At 31.3% G+C, this 7,619-nt stretch overlaps 1 long non-coding RNA gene across 3 annotated transcripts; it reads right to left on the minus strand.

Moving 5' to 3' along the window:
* Window positions 1-925: 925 nt before the first annotated feature.
* LOC141487056 (uncharacterized) lies at window positions 926-6,345 on the minus strand. 3 transcript variants are annotated; one of them, XR_012468181.1, is made up of 3 exons: window positions 5,637-6,338; window positions 4,895-5,039; window positions 926-3,263 (listed from the first exon to the last, which is right to left on the minus strand). It is a non-coding gene; the product is annotated as an uncharacterized lncRNA (long non-coding RNA). The 3 variants fall into 3 exon arrangements; XR_012468182.1 differs by lacking the exon at window positions 926-3,263 and adding an exon at window positions 3,270-4,431; XR_012468180.1 differs by lacking the exon at window positions 926-3,263 and having other exon boundaries at window positions 4,989-5,039; window positions 5,637-6,345.
* Between the last annotated feature and the right edge of the window lie 1,274 nt (window positions 6,346-7,619).

The raw sequence follows: 7,619 nt of genomic DNA on the forward strand, positions 1-7,619 counted from the left end.
CAAATATGGACAGATTAGAAGAAATGGTGCAAACTAAATTAGAAAAAAATAAACAGGAGATGGCTCAATTATATAGAGATTTTGAAAATAAAATGCAGCATAAAAATGATGAATTTTACAGTAATACAAAACAGGACATAGTGGACATTAACAACTCAATATATAAAAACAGTGAAAATATTCAAAAAGTTAGGACTGAAATTAAAAACAACAATAAAGAAGTGTTAGGGAAAATTAAATATGTAAATGATAGATTAGAAATAAATACAAATAGCACAAATGAAATCATCAATGAGAAAGATGAGGAAAATAAAAATAAATTCATCACTTTAGAAAATAAAATTAGGGAAATAGAGGAAAATGGACTTAAAACCAAAGTAGAAACCACCTACATAGGACTGTGCCAAAATGTACAAAACAATAACAAATTTGAGGGCAATATTAAAAAGTTACATCCAATTGTATTTATTAAAATCTTAAAGAATAAAATTAATAACAAAATGAAGGGTGAGGAAATGAAAGACATAATTAGGCAACATCTGGCAAATCAACCATGCATATGGTTCAACAGCCAGGAAAACAATATTCAAACTTTTGAAGATTTTGAGAATTTATTTATTAAACAGTATTGGGGGGAAAATGCGCAATTGAAAATAAGAGATAAACTTCAATTTGGAAAATTTGACGAATGCAGGAGTCAAAATTATAATAATTATGCAATTCAATTATATGCAACAGCACAATATCTACAACCAAAAATGAGAGAAGATGAAATGGTAGGATATATTAGTAGGCATTTTAGGCAGGAAATATTTGAAATTATTAGCATGCATGAAATCAAAAACATGGACAGGTTATGTGATTATTTAATGAGATTAGAAAGGACATTATCCTATAGAAATAGAGGAAATGATCAAAACAGAACAACATTTTCAAATAACTATAATAATCAAAATAATCAGTCTCACAATAATAGATATAATAACTATGAACAAAGGGAACAGAATAATAATTATTATAGAGTAAATGACAACAATAGATATCAACAAAATAATATGAATAGAACAAATTTTAATAATAATAATCATAACAACAACAGACAATTCAATAATAACCAAAGACAATACTACAATAATAATAATAGTAGACCTTATAATAATAACAACAATAACAGAGGATACAACTATAACAGAGATAATAATAATGGAAATAATAATAGGGCTAGAGAAGGTCAGTACTATGAGAGAGGACATGTCAGGAGAAATTCTTTGCCTGGAAACAACAGGGAAAGAATGGTGAACTATAATAGACGATCAAACAGTGTAGACAGGGCAGAGAATAGACGACAAGACGAACAACCCTCGACATCTACTCAACAACAAAATTTTGCATAGGACCAAGGAACAATGAGCAGGCTAGACACAACTATGAACATCCGATAGAATTCATACATCTTGACAACTTTGACGAGGAACAATTATTTGGTTTAATAACTTTAAAAGGAAAAATAGGAAAAAATGATATTGAAATATTGATTGATACAGGATCAGAGGCTTCATTAATTAAAGAAAGTTTAGTAGATGATTTAGAGTTGAAAAATAGTATTTTGAAAATGCCAAAAATTACTTTAATTGGAGTAAATGGAAAAAAATTAGCTGAATCAAATCAATATATTGATATAAAAGTGGAAATTGATAAAGAGAAAGTTAATTTACAACTACTTATTGTGCAACAAATGGAATTCGATATAATTATAGGTACTGATCAGTTAGAAAAATTAAAGGCCAAAATTAATTATGAAAAACTAGGTATGGAATTAGATGGTAAATGGATTGAATTTAAGAACAAGATTCCAGAAGAGAATATAACTAAAAAGCTATGTATGGGAAGAATGAATGTGAGTAATGAATGTGAAATAGATTATAATAATGAATATAAATGTAAAGAAGAATATAAAGAATATATAAAAGAGTTATTAAATAAATATAAGATGTTGGTTACGAATGAATCAAGAGTTGCAAAAGATTACATACATAGCATAGAAGTTAAAGATGTTGATAAATTTAAATCCAAGAACTATCCTATTCCATATAAGTATAGGAATCAGGTTAAACAAGAAATTGACGAAATGTTGAAAAATGGTATTATAGAGAGAAGTACCAGTAATTATATTAATCCTATAGTTGTTGTAATTAAGAAGAATGGTGATCTTAGTATATGTCTCGATGCGAGAGAACTAAACAAATTAACTATCTCTCAGTATGAATCTCCACTAAATATTGAAACTATTTTTGGTAAAATTACTAATACAAAATGTTTTTCCAGAATTGATTTAAAACATAGTTTTTGGTTGATTCCTCTGCATGAAAGGTCAAGAAACTACACAGGTTTTTGTATAGAAGGAGTTGTTTATAGATTTTGTGTGGTTCCTTATGGTCTCCAATCTGCTTGCCCAGCTTTAGAAAGAGCTTTACACAAAATATTAGACAAATATGAGGACTTTGCACTACATTATATAGATGACATATTAATTTACTCACAAGATGAAACTTCACATAAAGAACATTTAGATACAATATTACAATTACTAGATAATGCAGGACTTAAAATTAATTTAAATAAATGTCAATTCTTTCAAAAGGAAATTACTTATTTAGGATACAAACTAACTGACAAAGGACTAGAGATGGACCCTGACAGAGTACAGACAATACAACAATATGTAAGACCATATAATTTAAAGACACTACGAGGATTTTTGGGCATACTGAACTATTTTAAAAGACTAATACCTGACCTAAGCAACAAAGAACTACCATTAATAAAACTTTTAAAAAAGAACGTAAAATGGAAATGGGGTGATAAACAAGAGCAAGCTTTCAAGGAACTGAAACAAATATTCCTAAATAATTTAAGAATCTACCACCCTAACTATAGCTTACCGTTCATACTGAGAACTGATGCTAGCATGTTACGATTTGCGGGAGTTCTAGTGCAAAATCAAGGAGGAACAGAAGTTCCAATATCTTTTGTATCTAGAACAACCAAAAAGTATGAACGTAACTATAGTGTTACAGAGTTGGAATTAGCGAGCATCATATTTTGTATCACTAAATTACGATTTTATCTATTAGGAGCAAAATTTATTATTGAAACTGACCATGAAGCATTAATGTCCATAGTAAATTGTAGACTGGCTAGCACCCGAATCCATAGGTGGGCTTTACTGCTACAGGAATACCACTTTGACATCAGACATATTCCTGGAAAAAAAAACTTAGTTACTGACAATATCACACGAATGGACAAAGACAATTTTAAAACTAATAAACAAATTAAAATAGGGATAAACATTTTTAGGAAAGAAACAGGACTATACTCACAACAAACCATTAAGAAAGACCAATTAGATTTGATGGACAAAGAAAAAAGGGGGACTATACTGAAACAAGGAATTTATATAAAAATAGTAAATGGGGAAGAACTTTATGTGGTGACCAAACAATTGACAAAAAGACTTATAGAAGACATACATGACAAATACATACATATAGGGACCAGAAAAACGTGGTTAATATTTAGGGAAAATTACATTTCACATAGAGACTTACAGACAACAAAAGACATAATCAGTAAATGCACGACTTGCCAAATGACTAAGACCAAAAACAGGACTAACAAAAACGAACCGAGAAGTATTATATCGAACAGACCTTTACACATAATTTCCATTGATTTTATAAGCAACTTAATTCCTACACCAAACAAAAATAAACACATATTCATAATTACTGACCATTTTTCCAAATTCATCAAACTTTACCCGACAAGAAAGACTGACTTCAAGACTGTGAAAGAACTTTTAACAAAATTTATGGTAGAACTAGGTAAACCAACACAAGCAATCCTAGATAACGCAACATATTTCAATAACGACAGGATGAAGAAATTTGCATATAATTTGAATATTAAATTAAATTTTACCAGCATTAGACATCCTGCATCAAATCCGACTGAAAGATATGTACAGGAAATAATCAAATATTTGAGAATAGTTTCACAAGAAAATCACAGAACTTGGGATAATAAAATCAGTATAATTGAGAAATATTTCAATGAGGTACCAAATACTGTTACAGAAGAATGTCCAGAGTTGATTATGAATGGAAGAATGCCAGAGAGAGAATGGATTAGTGATGAGAAGGATATGAATGATATAATGGAGAAAGTGAATATTAAAATTAAAAGGAATGCAGAGAAATATATGATAAGAGAAAGTAAAAGGAGAGGTAAAAAAGTTAAGTTTGAAAAGGGAGATTTAGTTATTGTTAAGGCTATGAGAATGCCAGATAATAAAAATGATAAATGTGCCAAACTGATGTTACCATTTGAAGGACCTTATGAAGTTGCGACAGAGAATCCCACGAACAGCTATAAATTAATACACCCAATAAATAAAACTGTGAGAGGTATTTTTAATATTGAGAGTATTTATAAATATGAAACATAAAATAAAATAGAAAAAGAAATCTCGATTATGACAAGAAAGTGAATTCATGAAAATATTTAAAGGAAATTTTATGTTTGAATTTTAAGAAAACGTTCCAAAATTTCAAACATAAATTTGGGGGAATTTTGTTATGATAAGTTTTTTTTATAAGATTATTGCAAAGTTAAAGATTTTCAAATTTTAATTAGTTAAAAGTTTACATTTATTTTAATAGTAAAAGTTAAAAGTTTGTATTTATTTTGATAGTTCGATGTTAAAAGTTTTTCATATTATTACTAATTTGATGTTAAAAGTTCACATATTTTGTTAGTTCAGTGTTGAAAGTTTGTGAAAATCAAAGTTATTCTTAGATGTTTAATTTTATTAGAAAGCCAGATACTTTACCTTTATTCAAATTCTTATCTGTATAATTTGGAGTAATGTTCATGCCCAGATCAGGCAAAGTTGTGACTTATCAGTATTAGAGTATTTCAGATCATTTCCAAACAGCACAACTAACCAGAAACCATCAATCATCGGGATAAATACACTGAAAACAGTAAAGACATTAATACAACATAATAACATACAATAAAACAGATTTACACTACAAATTAATAACAAAAATTCAATTAACACTGACATTAGGAATTTATCTGAAAAATGATAAGAACACTCAGTACATGATTTGGATGCAACTAAAGAGTAGCCAATCAGATTGATAAATTGAAAAGGAGGTGTTAACTTCTGAAAAATGATGAATTTTGGATTCAAAATTAGAAAAATTGAAAACAAAATGTGATGAAATGTAATCAAAATTAATCATTATTAGTATTAGTGAAAATTGGGAAACAGAAATCGTAAATATAATATGTGTGAACAGTGAAAAGTGTCAAAATTGAAGAAATTTCAAAATTATTGTTATGAAAAGCAGTAGGCAGGAAAATTTTGTCTGGTTGCCAGGGGTGAATCAATAAGGAGAGTGGAGAGAAGCTTTTGAATTGTTGAGACGCGAATTTTTTTGAAGAGCTGTTAGAAATTAAAAAAGGGAAAAGAAAGAGAAAAGGCCGTTTTGCATGTTCTTATCAATATAAATCCATCAATAGGAGCCAGAGTATAAATAATAATAACAAGAAAGGATATTTACTGGAGATTTTAGAGTGTCTGGAAGAATTCAAAATTCCAATCAAGGGAAAACCAATCCAGGGAAGCTGTACCAGTTTTGAGGTATTACAATATTATTTATAATTCCCAATCCATAAGAAGAATACATTTTTTTGAAAATCTTGAACAATTCATAACCTCCAAATCGAATCAAAAGTTTTCCAGTCACAAGGAACTTCCAGTGTGAAAATCACAACTTCTGAACTTTTATTTATCAACGAACTTCATCATTTTATTTACATGAACTATTATTGGATTTAATATTAGGAAAATTTGAAAAATTCACTGACATTTAGCACAGATATTTTTAGAATCGTTTCCCACGCACGAACCACAGACAGCTTAAGTTTACAAGTAACTAATTTGCCGTTACACGTGAATTTAACTGTACGGAACACAATTCTAAGAATATTTTTGTTTCAAATTTAACATTTACTGTAACAATTCTTAGCATAAGGTATTTTGGCGCAGTTTTAGGGTAACTTAAGTTTGGTTTGACAAAACATTTACAAAAATTTCACATTCATTATATTTTTTTTTAACTTTGAGACAAAGTTTTATTTTCAAAAACACAGACTTACAAAATTTTTATTTATAACACCTTTCCAAGAACTCTACTCTGAGAAAGAGAGCTGCATGAGCTTCGATTGAGCTGAGCAACCTTGAAGAATAGAGGTAAGATTTAGAGGTAAGGACAGCATATAATGATGAGTACTACAGAGTGGGATGATGGTACTTTTACATGCATTTTGTTTGAGACTATGATGTTAACCCAATGTTAACAATGGTATGAACCCGTTTCTGTTTGAAAGTATAATGATAGTTCTGAAAAGAGCTGTTTTTGTTTCAGTCTACAATTGTAGCCCTGAAAAGGGCTGTTCATTTCTATTAATCCATGCGTCATCATCAGAAACAATAATGATGATGTCGTCATCTGAATCATCTGTATCTGATGATATACTAATGATGTCGTCCTCATAATCATCTGAATCAGATGATATACTAATGACATCGTCCGCATAATCATCTAGATCGTCTAAGTCGTCAACAGCCATCTCAAACTCTGCATCTACTTCCTCTTGCATACCTTCTTCTATACGTTCTGCGAAATCATCAGGAAGATCATAGATGCGTTGCAGAAATTGAGCGAAGGTTGTACTGAAATGATCGGATGTTGAATCTATTTCATGTACCTGAATGGGTCCTGTACTCGACATAAAATACTCTGGTGTGAAATCAGCACTCGACATTGTGGAAGAATGATGTAAAACTGGGATTGATGCTATATTTATATTGGAAAAATAAAATGAAGGGGGTGAAGTGTAAATGTAGAACAATTCAGTGTTTAAAATTCGAAAGCAACAAGACTGACGATCTTCATGAAACTCTGAGTGATTATTATGAAAAACTCTGAGTGATTATTATGAAAAACTAATAGGGGAGAGGGAAGAAGACACTGCCCCAACCTCGCAGCGCCTCGTGTACACCAACCAAAAAGTGTGTACTCCGTGGAAGGAAAGGATTAAGGGTGGGAGAAAGGATCACATATCGTCATTCGAATTGAGGATCTCATCAAATAGAATAGGGGATGGTGGAGGACTATCCTCGATAAGGATTGAGGATGGTGCAGGACTATCCTCGATGAGGATTGGGGATGGTGGAGGACTATCCTCGACTTCCTCGGACTCATCGTCATCGTCTCCATAGGGCAGTAGGTCATCAGAATCGGAATCCCACCAACCGTTAGGATCCGGATACTTCCCATCAGAAAGGTCCGCTTTATCGCTACCGGTTACATGCTGCACCTGCATTCTGCATGGCGGTGGGCCCGAGCGGGGCGGTAGGCGGGCCCCTGGGGGGATGGAAAACGCGCGCTTCTCGCGCGAACACACCGCTCATGAAGCGCCCCGCTTCACGCATATTTCACGCATCTGCACGCTTCGCAGAATATGCGTCAACATTCACC

This window comes from Leptinotarsa decemlineata, unplaced genomic scaffold, assembly GCF_025532065.1.
Source record: "Leptinotarsa decemlineata unplaced genomic scaffold, Ldec_3_MD MMD2_tig00078360_RagTag_RagTag, whole genome shotgun sequence".
In the NCBI taxonomy this organism is placed as follows: Eukaryota; Metazoa; Arthropoda; class Insecta; order Coleoptera; family Chrysomelidae; genus Leptinotarsa; species Leptinotarsa decemlineata.